We start from the raw sequence: 19,271 nt of genomic DNA on the forward strand, positions 1-19,271 counted from the left end.
TCTTCCTTCCCTCCCTAAGAGAGGAGCTTTCACACAATGGTTGTCTGGAAAGTTCCTGTCATCAGTCCTCAGTGTAGGGTTGCAGGTCTCTCTTCCCTGATCTGGCCATGAGCGAGCTGCTCTACTCCTTTTTAACTTCTCTTCCTCTGGCCTGTGCATCTCCTGCAGGAGTGGTGGGGTGCAGCCAGCTGGGCCTACAGCAGCTCATTAGCCCCTTATTATCCACTGTGGGCTTTGTATACCACATCACATAGGGAATAAGAGCAAAGTGTATGAGCTCTGTTTTGTATGCCAAACCTGAAATAATGCGCATCTCAGCAGAGAATCCTGTTTCCTAGCAAGGAGAAAGAAGACAAGGAATAGATTGTTACAATTAACAAAAACTTTGTCAACAACTATATGAATTCCCAAAGTTTGTGTATATAGTACTAACAGCAACACATGTTGCTAACAGCCCCCACCACTTGACCCTAACATAACTACAGTTCAGTAACTTCTGATAATACTTCTTAGGACGTATTGTTCCTGTCTTAGTTACAAGGTATCTGCATCCCTATTTACCCCTCAGTGGTCCCTTGAGGGCACACAGTTAAGAGTTTCTGACTCCTAGCTATCACCTCTCTTGGGTGGAGACCCACACAACATCTCACTTTCTTCTGAGAAGGGGTTTTAAGGTCTTTCAGCTCCCGAATCTTCACTGTGATATCTCCGGTAATCTAGATGCCTAAAAGTCTAGTTCCTGTGCTTTTCTTTTTCTCACACAGCTATGGCCAGTTACAAATCACCCCACCACTCCTTCTAAGCAAGCATATTTATTCTTATATTAAAGGCATTCCGGAGAAAGCGTATCAGAACAATAGAAGAACTTACACTCATGCTAAAAAGCTTCCTAGAGGTAAGCTCCAAAAAAGGACTCTAGTGTCAGTCCTCCAAACTCCACATCTGGGTTTTCTCTGTGGTTATACGTTTATAACAGTTTTTAAATCAGGAACCAGAATGAAGACCCCCCAAATTAATTCAAGTTTGGCATATAAATCTAAAAGTCCTGTCTTTGCCTGTTGCTTTCTGGAAAATTTGATTCAGAATATGAGTCTCCCTTCAGGAAATGTTACTGCTCTGAAGGTGTTGTAGCCTAAGGCTATGTCTACACTATCAGTTTATTTTGAAATAAGAACTCCCAAAATAACTATTATGAAATAAGCTTATTCTTCACAAACTGGAGTTATTACAGGCAGTCCCCAGGTTACGTACAAGATAGGGACTGTAGGTTTGTTCTAAAGTTGAATTTGTATGTAAGTCGGAACTGGTACATATTGAAACTCTAGCCAAACATTTCTCCAGAGCTCAGTTTTATTTTCCCACACCTCACTTTCATCAGTCCTTTATTCTCAAGCTGAGGTGTATGCTGAGAAAAGCCGCTTTGCGTCTCCCTGGTCTGCTGGGGGGAAGCAGCTAGTGCGGGGTTGCCTCACCCCATTTGTAAGTAGGGATCCGATGTAAATCGGATCCATGTAACCCGGGGACTGCCTGTATTTCAAAATAACACGCCCATTATTTCTAATAACAGGTTTGGTAGTGTGAACACTTGCTTGCTATATTGAAATAAGGGGAGTTATTTTGAAATAACTCCCCAGTGTAGCCATGATGTAAGAGATCTTCCTTAATCCTCCTTCTACTCTTTTCACCTCTTGATGAATTTGTGATTAGCGTCCCGACATGGGGCATGTCTAGAAAGACATAAAATGTGTTTAAACTGAAGTAACATTTCAGCTAATATATAGTGGCTTTGAGTATTAAATACATTGAACTCTGAGTTTTGAAAGCACTTACAGATCAATAAACCGTTTTGTTAAAAATAAGGATTTTAGCACTTGGACATACAGTGCTATGTGCATGCAGGAAAGCACTCTACATGGATTACACAGCATATTGCTTTTTAAATTCACTGGCAATCTAGAGATTAAAATTCCCTGATTATACAAAAACATATTGTAGTGCTATCACCCTCTATTGTGCTAGTAATCTGGATTAGGGATATTTAGCAGTACACCACAAACAACGATGACACGAAGAGGAATGATTTTCATATAGACTGAGTTGTGAACAGAAGGCAAGTCTGTAAATGAAACTACCTTTTATAATTTCAACAAACACCATGTATGTTAAACAACATTGTTGGAAGCCAACATGTTTATGGGTATCTAGAGAGACCCAAATATTCACATTTGACGGATTTTTTTTAAATGTCATTGTTTTGTCTGGCACAAATGAATCTACTATACATGGAATTTTTTGATGTTTCAGTTCAGTTATGTCTTGAAATCCTTTCTGTAGGATTTGTCTCTAAGCCCTGGTCTACACTAGGACTTTATTTTGAAATAACCCCCTTAAGTCAAATTTCAAGCAGAGGAGCCACACAACCAAGCCTGTTATTTCGAAATAATGGGCCGTTTAATTAAAAATCTGTACTCCTGCTTTTCATCAGAAATAACACTAATTCTGATGTAGTTATTTCAAAATGAAGGTAGTATGGATGCACCGATACCGCTATTTCAAAATAATTACTCCCCAGTGCTTCCTGGGGCTCAAGGCCAAGGGAATGCTTCCACATTAATGGAGCTTGCCTCAGATTAATTTTGAGGCTTCCCCATAATGTAGACACATTAGTTCGATTTTGTTAAGTTGGGCATTATTAAGTTGAATTTACTAATTTTGAACTAGATTCCTAGTGTAGACGTGGCCTAAGGTCTGAGACCTGCCCCTTTTCACTTGAGAATCAAGTTATGGGGGAATCACAGAGCAGCAGCAGATGGGGATCAGAAGCTTTACAATCATCCTCTGGGCTGGCTGCAATGCCTCTGCAAACTGTGCATTATTGGGGCTTTGTAAATGAAAGAAGAAGGCATTCTGGGGCAGAAGAAGGAAGGGAGGGAAACATGTAGTAACTTAGCAGATTTCTTCTGGGAAATCCCCATGAGCATTAATATTATTAAGCAACATTTACTGCCTCTGTGGTCTCTACAGCCGAGAAAAGGACGTGAACAACAAAATCCTGTAATAGCCGTTTAGCTGACAAGGGAAGAAGTCTCTCCAGTGACAAAGAAGCAGGCCTTCCCCATACAGTAGTGTTTTGTTGCAGGATCCAAAGGGTTACTTGGTCTCATGTTAAGGGGAAATTCAGTCCATAAGGAAAGCTTTGTTGAATTTCTAGTAGAGTTTTCCCTTATGTGGGTTTTTCTGTGTGGGATGACATCAAACTCAAGATGTTTTGCCTATCAGTAATGTCGTTGCATTTTCCATGCGGGGTTGCTTTCTCTCTGCCTCCTTCCCATTTATTTTCCTACCAATTATCATATAATCACTTGTCTCGCAGCAAGAAAACTTATAATCAAAGATTATTGACTGTTGGTCTTTCCTACTGGATAGTGTTGGCTATAACCGTAGCTCTTTTTAATGACTACCCTGCCAGTCAATTCTGAGAAACCTGCACAGAAAATTCTCTCAGAGCATTTTGTTGCCTTTATCCTGCCTGGTGGGTTGTCTTCCATTTGCTTCCTTAAGAAACATTTGCAAGATATTGTTGTACAGTTTGCTTCTTGTCTCCTGATCCTGAAATCACATAATTGCACCAGAAGTTCTAGAAATTCATTGTTTTGCTATTGCTTCCTAGGTTTCACTACTCTTGGTAAGTATCCTTTTTAACTTCCCTCAGTGTTACTGTTACTATCATTATCCTGACAAACTTGAAATGAACCTAAGAAAATTACATTTCTAGCTGTAAATTATAAATATTTGTCAAGGAGACATAGTATGTATTTCCCAATGGTCCTTCAGTTTTACTGCTGCTATGAATGGAAAACTAGTAAATTACTACCATAGTCTCCCTAGATAGCACTAACTGTCACCATGACAAAGCATCAAAAAAGAAGTATCTACTAGGGATGAACAAAAATTTTTGAAACAGCAATGTCTAAATGATAGTTGTGTATGGTCAGCTATACTGCATCTACAGTCAGGAAAATGTACTTCTTGAATTTCCTTGCAACAGGAGTGATTTTGAAATACAGGCCAAGCGTACATTATATTTCCTATTGGAATTGAATACACAGGTGCAAATTCTTCTCTTGAATCCTAAGAGAATATCTACCTGCTAGGCCCTCTGTTCAGTTCATCTCTATTTCCTTAAATCCATCGTCTTAAATTTACTTCACGATTTTTACTTTTTTGTTGTCTTCAGTCTATATGAATGTTGATTTGGTAAGATTTCTGCTGAGACTTTTAAATTGGATTACCCCGTGCCATTGCAGCTGTTATTCTTAGTATTTTGTGCAATTAGCTGAAATGTGGAGCAGCCACATTAGAAAAGTCAGAGCCATCTTCTTGTTTGTTTTCATTTCAGTTGATAGCAAGTCTCATAAAATCTAAAGCATTTCAGTGTCCACATTTTCCAAGGCTGCCATAACAAATCCATGTAGTATAGTTATACCATACATGGCAGTTGGGCTAAGAACCTTTGTCTTCAGCCCTAAATAAACCAGGATTCTACCAAATGAAGAATTTGCTCAGCTCATACTAATAGTCGGTCTAATGTATTTATTGTGGGCTGGCCACCAAATACCAACAGCACACTCACTCTCATGTCTACACAAAGCCAACATGAAGACCACTACACACTGTTTGATCAGCACCTTGCATAACAGCACAGTTCCATGGAAATAACTCAACTGTCAATTCTCAATAATGAAAATCATATGTGCAGGAGAGACAGATTTCTGGGTTTCTATCCCACATATCTGGAAATCATAGAATTTATCTTGATGAACTTTCAAGGAAAAATTCAAAAAATGTTTGTGTGTACCCTTCACAACTTGGGCTTTCAGATACCACAGTGAGGGATGCCAAGATACTGCATTTTGGTATTCAGAAATGGATTTGTGAACACAAAACTCCTTGAGTATCCAGAATTTACAAGGATAATTGTGGAGACTGGCCCTGAACAAACTGGAAATTGTTATTAATAAAAATGACACACCTACCCCAAACGTTAAATCACCTTTGACCTCCTTTGTTGGGAGCCATCCCAAACAGAGCTCCTCTAATATGGTTTCTGGTGACTGCTACTGCAGATTGAGTGGATGTTTTCACAGAACTATATACAATGACTCCAAGATCTCTCCTGAGATATAAAAGCTTATTTAGTTCCCATTATTTTATATGTATGATTGGGATTATGTTTTCCAATATACATTACTTTAAATTAATCAACTTTGAATTGTTGATAAACATGTGTTGCACCCCTTTCAACTTTCTGCTACGGTTCCCTGGGCCACTTATTCACAGCCCTTTCACTGTCACTGTTATCTCAGCATGGAAGTCTTTCTTGGATTCTCTCTACCAGCCAGGAGCACCTTCCTTGTTCCCCTAGTCCCTGCCAGCAACGGTTCTGTCTAGGTACTGTAACAAGCCAAGAGCACTATTCTCACTCCTCTGGGTCCATCTAGCAAGCAACTAATCTGTCCAGCGGCTCCTTTATATGAGCTTGTTTATTCTGATTGGTTGCTCTCTGGAGCCTCTCTCTAATTGGCTGCTTCCTCAGTAGCCACACTAGATATCCTGGGGGATTCACTTTCATTGTCACTTTTTAGAGGCAGGAAGGGGTAGGAGAACAAGCCCTCCAGCAGGGAGCAGATGAGCCTAGTGCACCCCATCACACTGTCAAAGACAAAAGAATATGGATTTACCTGTTTGACTTGCTTGGTTACAGACAAAAATCAATGGAAGTGATTTACATATAAAGATAAATAAAGCAATCAAATAAACAAGCAATGGAGCAAACATTTTAGTGAGCTTAAACAAAAGGAAAAATGAGGTAGCACTTCAAAGACTAACAAGATGGTTTAATAGGTAATGAGCTTTCATGAGCCAGACCCACTTCCTCAGCTTGAGAGTCCATGTTTGCAGCCAGGAAATCTTCCTGGCTCTTGTGATGAACATAGTGAATTTTGGAAATGAAAGGGACAGTGAAAAGACACTCTAGTGGTGAACATAGGAGCAACTTACGTAGCTTTTAAAAGTTGAGTCCTCTTGTCCTGAAGGTCAGGAACGGTTGATAACTTGTTGTAAGTAAGAAACTGTTTTAGGCAAAGACATTACATTTAATTAGCAGAAATTGTGTTTTGTTTTCTTTTAGTTTTAGAATCATAGAATCTTAGGGCTGGAAGAGACCTCAGGAGGTCATCAAGTCCAGCCACATGCCCAAAGCAAGACCAACCCCAACTAAATCATCCCAGCCAGGGCTTTGTCAAGTCAGGACTTAAAAACCTCCAGGGATGGAGATTGTACCACCTCCCTAGGTAACCTATTCCAGTGCTTCACCACCCTCCTAGTGAAAATAGCTTTTCCTATTATCCAACGCAGACCACCCCCCCCCCCCCACATGTTGAGATCACTGCTCCTAGTTCTCTCATTTGTCACTACTGAGAATCCCTGAGAAAGCTAAGTAAGGCTGCTATCAAATCCCCCCTCACTCTTTTCTTCTGCAGGCAAAATAATCCCAATCCCTCAGCCTTTCCTAGTAGATCATGTGGTCCAGCCACTTAATCATTTTGGTTGCCCTCTGCTGGACCCTCTCCAGTGCATCCCCATCCTTTCTATAGTGCAATACTCCAGTTGTGGCCTCACCAGAGCCGAATAAAGGGGAATAATCACTTCTTTAGATCTGCTGGAAATGCTCCTCCTAATGCAACCTAGTATACCACTAGCCTTCTTGGCTACAAAGGCACACTGTTGACTCATATCCAGCTTCTCATCCACTGTAATCCACAAATCCTTTTCTGCTGAACTGCTACTTAGCCAGTTGGACCCCAGCCTATAACAATGCTTGGGATTCTTCCTTCCCAAGTGCAGGACTCTGCACTTGTCCTTTTTGAACCTCATCAGATTTCTTGTGGCCCAATCGTCCAATTTGTCTAGGTCACTCAGGACCCTTACTTACCCTCCAACATATCTACAGATACCTCTCTTTTTTTCTCTTGCTTAGTATCACTTACATCTATATTGTTATAAATTTGTTCTTAGCTTGCCTATAAACTGAGTGTTTCTGTATTTAAGTAAAGTGTGAGGCTTCAGCTAATATAACTGTCTGATATGTATACTGTCTGTTTGGATGCAGTACACTTTAATAATTGTTGTGAGTTCTACTGAGTGGAACTGAACACTACAGAAAGAACTCTCTGGGAATTCAGGAACTGGGTTTTACTGATTGTTAGCTGCAATGCAAGATAAAGACAGATGGTATCTCAAGGGATTTGCTAGTGGACAGAGTGATGTGGCATGGAACTGATACAGTCTAATCTCCAGTAAAGCTCACTCTTGCTAAGGGAAAAGAACAACACAGAGGCTTATAATTCAAAGGTGTCCTTAGCAGAATTCATACCACCTCTCTCACACTCTTGGTCTGAAAAATGAATTAAATGTCTTCTGTGCCTCAGTATAGTTTGCTTAACATTGCCTCCTCATTTTTTTTTCATTTCTCTGTAATCTGTATAAGTCTTCAAGTGCCAAAATTCACTGTTCTTACATCATTTCCAGGTCATTGTTGCAAATCTAAGAATTAATCAGTATCCAAATGTTCTGATGTTTAGCCAAATAAAAATGCATCTTGGAACTTCAGGGTTTATCCATCTCCAATTTGGATGTTCCTTTATGACAAATGCCCTAACAAGAAACTAGACTAAAGGAATCAACTGGCATTGGCCACTGTTGGCAGACAGGATACTGGGCTGGATGGACCTTTGGTCTGACCCAGTATGGCCGTTCTTATGTTCTAATCAGTGCCAGAAAGAATAAAATGGTGAGCTGAGTATTTAACCCATTCTAATTATACAGAAAAATGATGGTTGTCCCCACTAAGGTGTTAGGAATGGGAGGGGATGGGACAGATAATTCTTTCATTGCACTCTGGTGGAGGAGGCAATTTTAATTTCTCAGCCATTTCTGCAAGCACAGTAGAAGTCTCCCTATATTCAACCCCTTGTGTTCTTCATTCCAGTCCACTTCCCTAACTAATTCCCTTAATTTCTTAAAGTTTGCCTTTTTAAAGTCAGGTTATTTTTGTTTATCCATCCATTTAGCACATTTATTAAACTTAGCACATTTATGGTCAAATGAACCAAGTTGGTCTTCTACAATCGATTACTTTATCATGTCCTTGTTTTCACCAATACTAAATCTCAAATGGCATGATCTTTTGTTGGTTCAGTGACTATTTGGTGAAATGTGTTGGTTATCATATCTAGGGATATCTGGGCCTTACCATTGTTAGGATCACTTGTCCTTCAATCTGTATCTGGAAAATTAAAGTCACCAATAATCACACAATTCCCAGCAGTATTTATTCAATTAAAATATGACAGAGGTCTTTATCCGTATTCAGATCAGATCCTGGGAGCAGACCCCCAAGCTGTATCCCAATGGATCCTCTGTTACTTTTCTTCCCCAACGTGAATTTGACCCAAACAGACTGTAAATAAATTAGAAATGATGGAATGGGTGAAACAGTCTGCCTCAGTGTTAATATACAATGCTGCTTTACCATCTTTGCTTTTATCTCTCTATTGAACAGTACATATGCCTTCATACCTGTATTCCAGTCATGACTCCTACTCCACCCTCTTTCTCTCATCCCCATAATATCTTGTTTCATTTCCTGCACCAGTAGTTCTAATTCCTCCAAGAGCTGTGTCTGCTTTACTTCACCCCAATTCCTTACCTGATCAGGAACAATCGTTTAATTACTTGTATCAAAGTACCTGACAATTACTTCCCTGATATTGGCATGATCCTTCTTCTTGAGGCTCATTCTTCTACCCTCTGTCATTCCCTTCTCCAATAATTCTGTTTCCTCTTTGACTTGATTTTCCTCTGACTTAGTATTAGGATCAGGTAATTACATGAGCATCTCCCATCCATTACCTCCAAATTTCTATTTTAAAACCCTTGTAAACAGTTGTGCCAATCTCTCTCCCAGATGTTTATTTTCCTCCCTATTTATATAGAGTCTAGCCCTTGAAAAAAGTCTTCTGCCAATGAATGCCTTTCAGTGGTCAAACATCATTTAAGCCATCTATTGATCATCGTAATCTTGTCTCACCTATGGTTTCCTCTTCTATGGATAGATAGAAGATCACGTGAGCCCCCATTTCTTTAAGCAGCTTCCCCAGTCCACCCTCCACCCCCAAGCATCTTACCTGATGAGTCCCACTGAGAATCTAATAGAATCATTTGCTTCTGCATGAAGGACAATCAGTGGATTCTTTCTTATTCCCATTAGGATCTTCTTCAGCCTCAGGTCCACATTCTGAATCTTAGCCCCCAGCAAACAGAACATCCTATTCTTTGGATCAGCTCTGGTGATAGCCCTCTCTATTGTTCTTTGCAGAGACTCCCCAACCAAAGGGACTTGCTTCTTGCTGGTGTTGGTACGATTCTCTAGCTTTCCTATTCCTGTCCTTTCTGGCTGCAAGTATTATTGTCTTCTGTTCTCATTTGCAATCTTCTGTGAGGCATTATCTGACCTCTTTAGCTCCAAACTCTGGCTGCCTGCATTGTCTCTTAGGGTATGTCTACACTACCCCGCTAGTTCGAACTAACGGGGTAATGTAGGTACACCGCAATTGCAAATGAAGCCCAGGATTTGAATTTCCCGGGCTTCATTTGCATAAGCGGGGCGCCGCCATTTTTAAATACCCGATCGTTCGAACCCCGTGCCGCGCGGCTACACGCGGCACGAACTAGGTAGTTCGAACTAGGCTTCCTAGTTCGAACTACCATTACTCCTCGTGGAATGAGGAGTAACGGTAGTTTGAACTAGGAAGCCTAGTTCGAACTACCTAGTTCGTGCCGCGTGTAGCCGCGCGGCACGGGGTTCGAACTAGCGGGGATTTAAAAATGGCGGCGCCCCGCTTATGCAAATGAAGCCCAGGAAATTCAAATCCCGGGCTTCATTTGCAATTGCGGTATGCCTACAGTACCCTCCTATTTCGAAATAGGAGGGTAGTGTAGACATACCCTCATTATAGAACTAGCCATTCTTCCCTTCTTTCTTAGTCTCCCATCTTCTATTACTGCCTGCCTCATCCCTTCATTTTCCAATTCAGCGGACCCGCTCCTCAACTATTTTTCTCCTTCACTAGCAAGTCTTTTTCTCTGCCGTATTCTTGTAACAACATGCTTCCACTAGCCACTTGCAGTAGTTTGCCCTCAGTTCACAGGTCTAGCACACATCTGCAAATCTTCAGGTTTCCCTGTAGTCTCCTTTTTATTTCTCTTCATATACACTCAACTCCCCTTGAAAACTCAGCCATAGTTTCTAGGTGCATTGCCAAACCTTGGACTGACTCTTCCATCAGATATATTAGGCAACACTTCATACAAATGTAACACTTTTTTTCAGGTATCCTCTCCAGAATATTCTATATCCCACAGCTTCCACAACCAGTCATCTGGATTGCCTTTTCCATTCTTTGGGTTACTACCAGAGGTGAAAGTAAGGGGATGCACCCTGGTACACAGCTTTGTCAAGAACTGGCTGAGCTACAATAAAAGCCAGCAGGGAGCTATTTAAAGGGCTGTCAAGGACCCAGGTTGTTATAGGACAGTACCTGTAAGAAATTTCAGTTATTTTCACCTCTGGTTACTAGATGTCAAAGCCTTTCCCCCAGTTTCCTATCAAGTAGGAGAAAAAACCCACTACACACACACACACACACACACACACACACACACACACCTATCTAAACACCACACACCCTTCCCCAATCTCTCCTTACCCACTCCAACTCAAGCTCTCCTGTCTTCAGCTGTTTGCTGGCTCCTATGCTGATGTTCCTGTGTAGTATAGGCCTCCTCATTTTCTTTGCTTTAAAAGATAAAACTGATTAAAAAAAATCAATTTATACTAGTCTAGGGCCATGAATATAAACATTAAAATGATTAACTTGAAGGGAAACAAAATGTCATGCTGCAGGGCTTGTTTTTAAAAAACGATGAGTACCTACAGCTCACATTCATGCCAAATGAAGTTGTAAGCAATCAACATTTTAAGAAACACAGGCTCACTATGTTCCTGAATGGGATGCAGTGGTATATATAAATTACAACATTTCTTAGTACAGCAAATAGCTGTATGATTGTGCTAGTCAGGCTTAAAATAGGCAGTTCCACAATGAAAAGGAACAAAAATGGCATAATGGTTTTCCATGTTTATTAGAGAGACAAGGTGACTGATGTAATATTTTTATTGGACCATCTTCTGTTGATGAGATAGACAAGGTTTTGAACTTACACAGAGCTCTTCTTTGAGTCTAGGTACTTAAAATATCACAGCCAAATACAAGGTGGAACAGAATGGTTGGCATGAATAGTACACACATATTTCAAGGGATCATTTAAAGAGAAGCGATCTGTAAACACTCTCCAATCATAGGGTACGTCTAGACTACATGCCTCTGGCATATGCCTCATCCCAGGAGGCATACCTGGGAGGTCGACAAATGCCTTTGATGTCGACCCCCGCGCGTCCAGACTACCGCGCTGAGCCGACAAACAGCTGATCGGCTCAGCGCGGCAGCCATGTTAATTTAAATGAAGCGGCGATTATTTAAATTGCCGCTTAATTTTCCTATGCCTGGTAGTCTAATCTACATGCCTTTGTCGCCAGAGGCATGTAGTCTAGACGTACCCTAAGTCATAATGGGGAAGGCAGCAATGGAGGGTTATTGCAATAAGCCAGAAAATCCAGCATCTCTATTGAGGACAAGATTTTCAGTGTCTAGCAAAGTTATAAATTTAATATAATCTTTTGAAAGTGTTGTGTAGGTTTCTTTTGTGGATGAGGATTAATAGGTCAGATATAGTGTGATTGCTTTTATAAAACTTATCCACACAATGATGATTGAGTTGTTTTGTCTTTTATTGCTTTCCTGTGTGAGGGCATTTGAGAGTGTAGTGATTCTCTGGTTTCACTCACATAATTGCTATTGAGACATTTAATTCCCTAGATGAAGCACACACATCATGGCAGGTATATGTAGCACTCATGGATCTTAAAAGGCATGTGGTACGGGATGCTGAGTGTTGTAGTTTCGCATGTGTTGTTCTGGCAGGGGCTGGTGCTGCTCTGAGTTGATATGTCCTGGTTTGGGGAGAGATTGCTTCTGTTGATGAGCATGGAGAAAAAAGCTCTAGGGTTGTTTGAAGGCCAGAAGTGGGAGTGAAGAAAGACTTTTTTCAGTTTGGGGTCATCACTGAGTATGGGATATGGTTGCTTTATGATACCCCATGTGGGTTCTGTGTTTATTATTTATCAGTAACTCCATATCAACTATGTTTTGCTAATAAACAAAATAATGCTTTTTTCTCACTGCCCAGCTTGCGGACTCAATTTATGAAGACACACGTAAGAGGAGAACTGTAGCTGGGGATACCATTGGCTTCAGTGGGCTTTAGGTCAGGCCCTTTCATAGGAAGTTAGAGGAAAATTATGCATACTAAATATTGTTAGCAACATACTCTGGCTTTAATACATTTTTTTAAATTGTATATCTGTAGCATACTGCACAGGACTAACACAGATGAAAGATGGTCTAATGATTAGACAACTGCCCTGGGACTTAGGAGACCCATACTCAAAGCCTTGCTCTGCCAAAAACTTCCTGCAGAGACCTTGGGTAAGTCACTTTGTTGCCTAGGGTTTTCAGAACCACAACTGTGATAATATAACTGTTTCACTACAGATGATGTCAGGACTAAATCAAAGGAAACACAGGAATTCTGTCTAATGCAAGTAAGAGTGTTCTGTCTAAAACTGCAGTTTATTAGGTTGAAGCATACGTAGACAGAGTCAGTAGGTGTAGAAAATGCCAAACATTTACCTAAAATCTGGAATGGGTATTGAGTAATTCACAAATTTGCAGTAGCGAGTTGTTCGCCCGTTTGAAAGAAAGAGAGACAGGAAAACCATCTCAAAAGGCTTCCAAATACACTGCATTAGCTAGTCTTTTATAACTAATTTCATAGTAACCCCTATTAAAGCATCACATTACCTAACTTTCAATAAACTACTTATCAAGAAATATTCCTAACGAGCTTGATCATAACATGCTTCTATATATCAAAGGCACCAAATCCAAGGTTTTCTGTCCACTTATTTTCTTTTAGTCTCAATCATTTACTTTTTTCTCCTCACCTCCCGCTCTGATTAGCAAAAACTGCCAGCTAGTATTGACCTTGCCACTAAAATCCTACTTTTAAATTAACCCTATACTATGTGATGTTCAATTTTATTCATTCATGGTGGCTTAATTCATATAATAAGATTTCTGTTGGGTTAATCACATTCCTAGTTTCAGCCACTCAGCTCTGAAATATGGGGTAACAACATAGGTACTTTTGAATTTGTTATCCTATTTGACTTAGGCTCCTAAATCATGTTGACTTTGCCCTGTCTTTGGAAAGTCAATGGGTCTTAGGTACCTAGATTACATAACTACATAGACATTGTACTATTATTCTCTCTGGCTATGTCTACACTGGCGAGTTGTAGCGCCAGAAATATGCAAATAAGGCTAAGCGTGGAATATCGGCGAGCCTCATTTGCATACCTAATGAGCCGCCATTCTTGCAGAAGAGGCTCTTGCACCAGAAGGAGCATCTACACTGCCCCTTCTTGCGCAAGAAAAACCCTCTTGCGCAATGCCGTTATTCCTGAAAATAATCAGCGTAGCGGCATTGTGCAAGAGGGTTTTTCTTGCTCTATGTCTTCCGCCAGTGTAGACATAGCTCCAGTGTTTCTGTTCAGATAATACCACTTCTCTTCCTCACAGGGCTGTTCTGAGGATGCAAAAATTAAAGACTGTAAGGCTCTCAGATACTATGATAATGGTAACCGTATACTTGCCCAAAGTAGAGAAAAAGGGGGTGAAAGCTATCAGCAAACTTTACCAAAATATCATAAAACAATTTATTTGAGATGAGATCTTATTGACTGAAATAATCTAAATTAAATTTCATTGATTTGCTCTTAGGGTGCGTCTACGCCTCACCCTTAGCTCAAAATAAGCTACACAATTTGCGCTATGCAAATTGCGTGGCTTATTTTGAGTATACAGGCAGTCCCCGGGTTACATGGATCCGACTTACATCGGATCCCTACTTACAAATGGGGTGAGGCAACCCCGCACTAGCTGCTTCCCCCCGGCAGACCAGGGAGATGCAAAGCTAGCGCCCCTCCCCCCAGCAGACCAAGGAGACGCGGAGCGGCTTTTCTCAGCAGACATCTCAGCTTGAGAATAAAGGACTGAGGGAAGTGAGGTGTGGGAGAATAAAACTGAGCTCTGGAGAAATGTTTGGCTAGAGTTTCCCCTACAATATGTACCAGTTCCGACTTACATACAAATTCAACTTAAGAACAAACCTACAGTCCCTATCTTGTATGTAACCCGGGTACTGCCTGTATTTCAAAATAGCACCAAATTACAAAATAAGCTATCTACACAGCGCCAAATTGCAAAATAATCTGCTATTCCAAAATTCCCCTTAACCCTTGTGGTACAAGGGTTACCAGGTTGTTGGAATAAGCTGCCTGGTAAATCTATTTTGAAATAACGGGCTGCTTCAATAGGTGTGGAATAGCTATTTGGGGATTCTTTCAGTATCCCAAAATAGCTCTGCAGTGTAGACGTACCCTTAGTGAAGGTAGACAGTACATCATGGGAGATGAAATCTAGATGGGGAGCTTAGCCCACAAAGGAGAAAATGTGCATGGGCAACCAAACTAAAACTCTCATGGATAGATTTTTTGCTTCCGTGGCATTGCCCTTTTTGCTTCCTAGAAGAAGTGACCCTGGTATCAAGTCTAATTTTATATTATAATCATGGTTCATTTTTTTTTCTTTCCTCTTCCTTACTGAGCCCAACGTCCTCTTTCTTACTTACTTACTTAGTTCCTTTTTTGGGGGTGGGAAGTTGTTTTAAATATACACTATTCCCCCGCCCCTCCAAATTTCCACACTTGACAGGACTTCTCCTTCTGCATAAGCTTCTTGTCACTGGACATATGTTCTTTCCTACTTTCACCGCTTCCGGTTAGAGGGAAGGGGCAGATCTTGTAGATGTCTGATACAAGATGGAAAACTGTTCTTTGGCCAGTCATTGAGCATATGCTCAGATGTCATGCTGGGTGAAGATTATGAAGGTGTCACAAAGGCCCATACCGCTCTTTCCCATGGCCACCACTGACAGCCTGATTTTTATCTCATTTGCTCTGATGTAACTACCCAGTCCAGAACTGCTGACATCACCACCTGAATATGAGGAGGCATTGTAACCTTATACTCCTGAAATCGAGGGCTTCTGGGATCAAGTCCAGGCCCTGCATAGATTAATGGGGAAGGAGCTCATGTAGATTCTTCACTCTGTTCCCTAGTGCTACTAAAGATATAGGCTACTGGATCACTATTGATAAGATTTCTAATTACTCTTGGCTTGACTTGCCTCATTTTATATCTTTATAAAATATTAAAGCAGTTTTTTAATTAGTCATCTTTAAAAATATATTTCAGTGCAATAGTCTGCTTCAGAATGCATTCAAAAACTGACCATACTATCCATTAGACATTACCTCTTTGGCTCAATGCTCATAATTTTTGGGACAATCATATAGCTAGCTTTGCATCTGTCACTAATGAGTGATTGCCTACCTAATCTGTTCCTACACATCACAGTCCATCCAAACCCTCATTTTCCTCTCCAATTTGAGAACTAGCTGCTCAATAAATGTGATTATTTATGTAGGATGTAGAGATATGTATGTGCTGGGGTGGAATTTTTTTTTTATGAGCGTCACATAAATAGAATTTGCAGCTCTGTTAACAGTTTAATGCAATATTTCCTGAAGGAGCTTGTAGATGGTACAACATATTAAATATACTTTTTACACAGCATATCCTTTCTGAAATATCACAGAAGATCAGAATGCAAGGGACATATTTTATTTAACTAGCTAAGAAAGTTATATAGCTTAGGAATATTAAAATATTTTTCATATAAATTGGGAACTTATCCTAGAAAACATATAATCCTCTACAAGTTTTAGGGCTGGTTCATTGATGTCAGTGGGAATTGTTTTGATTGTGGACCCCCTTTAACATGTTTTCCACTGGAATAACTTGCCTAATATGTTGTTGCCATTTCTTCTAACATGGGTGACCCCATTCTGACACCATCACTGCCCCTTACTGAGCTGTAGCAGAATTCAAGGTCCACGCAGATCACTCTCTCAGTGGTGGAGAGATCAGTGATGCAAAGTCTGGGTATATTCTAAAATGTACACTCATCCAAGAATGGAGATGATCATAATAGCATGCAGGCAATCCCCTCTGTCAGGAATCACAACCCAACACCAACACTTTGTTCCCAGAGAAAAAGCTCTCCTTCAGAAACTGACTAATCATAGAGCAAGGCACCGCAAAAACTCTCCTGATGCTTGCATATTTCCTTGTCCAAGAGTAGGGCTGCCAGGTGTCTGGTTTTTGCCCAGACAGTCCATTTTTTCTGGCCCCTGTCCCGTAAAAAAAAAACCCAGAAAATTCCGGACATGTAAAATGTCCAGTATTTTCTATTTCTCTTGGATGGGAGGCCAACAGGGAAAATATTCCCCTGCTGCATCTGGAATGAGGAAGAAAAGAATGAAGGGAGTCTTAAAGGCGCAGAGCTTTTTTGTTTGTTTGTTTGTTTCCCTCAATCAAGTTTGGTCTCCTGGGGCTTTTTTTTGTTTTTGTTTTTTCCTTAACAAGTTTGGTCTCCCAATTTTTTTTTATTTTTTTATTTTATTTTTTGCCATGTTCGTGATTTTAGGTGAAAGCATCTGGTAAGCCTATCCAAGAGCCACTGCTCCTACCAGAACCTTGCATCAGGCAAAAGTAATCAACAACACATTTTCCCAAGATTGAACATGTTTGCACATTTAAAAAATAAGAAAAGAGAGAGAGAGAGAGAGAGAGAAAAGAAAGATAAAGAGAGAAAGAAAATGTGTAGTAGCATCATCTGCTGACAGCTGCCAAAACAATATTTTTATTCCACTGCAACACATCATAATAATTATCCTTTTTTACTAATTCTTCCTGTTTTTAGATCCCTGCAAATACAATAAAGATGGGTGGCAGTTTTACACCAATTATGTCTCTATGAATTCTGTTCATTGTTTTAATATTTCCAAACGACTACAGTTAATTTGTCATACTCATTAATCATAGTTCATTAATTTTTGCTTTTCACTACAATAAGGTAAAACCATATCATTTTTAAAAATAAATATTTCCATGAAAACCTCTGATTAGTGCTTTGTGTATTGTATTACATTTCAATGTAGATTAAGAAAAAACCCACAAATTACTTACTTGGAGTTTATATTTTCAGTAATGATGAATGCATAAATGAAAACATTCATCTGGAGAAATCAGGTAAAATAAATAGTTTAGTGACACAGGCTTGTTTAGACTGATGCAGATTTAAACATATGCACAATACAGTTTCTATGATTGTTCTCTGCTATGGATAGATATAAAAATGTAATTCAGTAATGTTATTTAAATAATGCTACAAATGTTTCAATCTTTCTGCTTATAATTCTGTATCACCTTCCCTTTATATCTCCTCTTTAATCTTTCAGTTAATTCTATTCATTACCAAATAAAAGTTCCCTATAGAACTAATGACCAATATTTTCACACTTGATGGATAACTTTATTCTCCTAAAGCAATATTCTGCATAGCAAAGTATTCAGACACTTATTTTACTTTCAGCACCTAAAAAATCCCATCTCTGTTTAGCAAAAATGTATGTACATGTTTATTTTAGACATACATTCGAGTCCCTTTGACTTTAAGAACATACCTACATGCTTTGTTGATAAGCAATAGCATTACTCAAGGGGCAAGTTAAGCATTTGCTTTAAGATTATCCTGGATCCAGAATTTCAATAGGAATGGCATGATTTTTCAAAGGCACTGAACAGTTGCAGCTTCTGTTTGCTTTAATATATAGGAGCACAGAGCTGAGTACACAACTTGCATGTACTACTGACCATTTAGATACATATATGATAACCAGTCAATAAGAATAAACAATGATGGTCAAGTTGTTAGTATATTAAGCTATGATTTGGAAGACCAGAGTTCACTTTCCTGTTTTGCTATGGGTTCCTGTGCCCCCTTTGGCTATTTCCCTGGGATACGTCTACACTGCAGTGCTATTTCAGATACCGAAGGTATCCCAAAATAGCTATTCTGTGTCTTTTGAACCAGCCCATTATTTCAAAATAGATTTCAAAATAACGGGCTTGCTATTCCAATATCCCTGTAACCTTCATTCCATGAGGGGTAAGGGACATTACAGAATAGCAATTTATCTGAAAATTCGAAATAAGCTATTTCAAAATTAGATTGATATAAGATACACCATTTGTGTAGCTCAAATGGCATATCTTATTTTGACCTATGGATGCAGTGTAGCTGCACCCTTGGTGACTCAGCTCATCAGTGATATATAGGGGTAACAAAAATTGAGAGCTGCTCAGGTACTGTGGTGATTTCTAAGGGAAACATTTGCACATGACCTTATTTAAACTCATTGAAAGATCTCATGAGAAATCAAAATCTCTTGACAGGTGAGAAATTATCCCAGAGTCGCTACAGAAATAATGGTCCTAACATGGCAGAGAAATTATTAGGCTTTACTTTGCTGTCAAACAAATTGGCATTCTAAGTTAGGAAAAGCTGCAAAGAGAGTGATGTGAAAGTGTCACAGCAGAGAGGAAGGTGGCAGCAGAAGATGACAGAGGCAAACAGCGGCTAGAAGGGCAACAGCAAAGAGGTGTGATAGTGTCTAGGAGGGCAGTTGGTGGAGAGGTTTGGCAAGAGCAGTGAGCAGGTGTCTGGCAAGAGAAGACAGTAGGGAGACTGGCAAAGACAGGCGAACAATTGCCCAAGCAGCAGAATAAGTAAGGTGGCTCTTTACCACCCTACCTTCACTCATGGCTGGAGGTGAACTCTGCAGATACTACTCTGAACTATGGGTCTGCATTGACCCAGGGCAGCAGCTATAAGTGGGTGCAGAGGAAAGTCAGGCACAGGAAAGGGATTTTTTTTGTAACTGGACTTAAGAACCTAAGGTGAAAAGGATGCTGTCCAACCTAGTTGAGGAGTGTGTCTTA

The 19,271-nt window shown here is 40.0% G+C and overlaps 1 long non-coding RNA gene across 1 annotated transcript in view; it reads left to right on the top strand.

Annotated features, from left to right (window-relative positions):
• The first annotated feature begins 455 nt into the window (after positions 1–455).
• Positions 456–19,271, top strand: part of LOC142826466 (uncharacterized) — a 30,173-nt gene continuing 11,357 nt past the window's right edge. The window contains exons 1-4 of the long non-coding RNA XR_012900608.1: positions 456–895; positions 3,671–3,685; positions 12,430–12,507; positions 12,610–12,728. This is a non-coding gene — a long non-coding RNA (uncharacterized LOC142826466). The remainder of the gene's footprint in view (positions 896–3,670; positions 3,686–12,429; positions 12,508–12,609; positions 12,729–19,271) is intronic.

The sequence above is a fragment of the Pelodiscus sinensis genome, chromosome 1 (assembly GCF_049634645.1).
Source record: "Pelodiscus sinensis isolate JC-2024 chromosome 1, ASM4963464v1, whole genome shotgun sequence".
Taxonomy (NCBI): Eukaryota; Metazoa; Chordata; order Testudines; family Trionychidae; genus Pelodiscus; species Pelodiscus sinensis.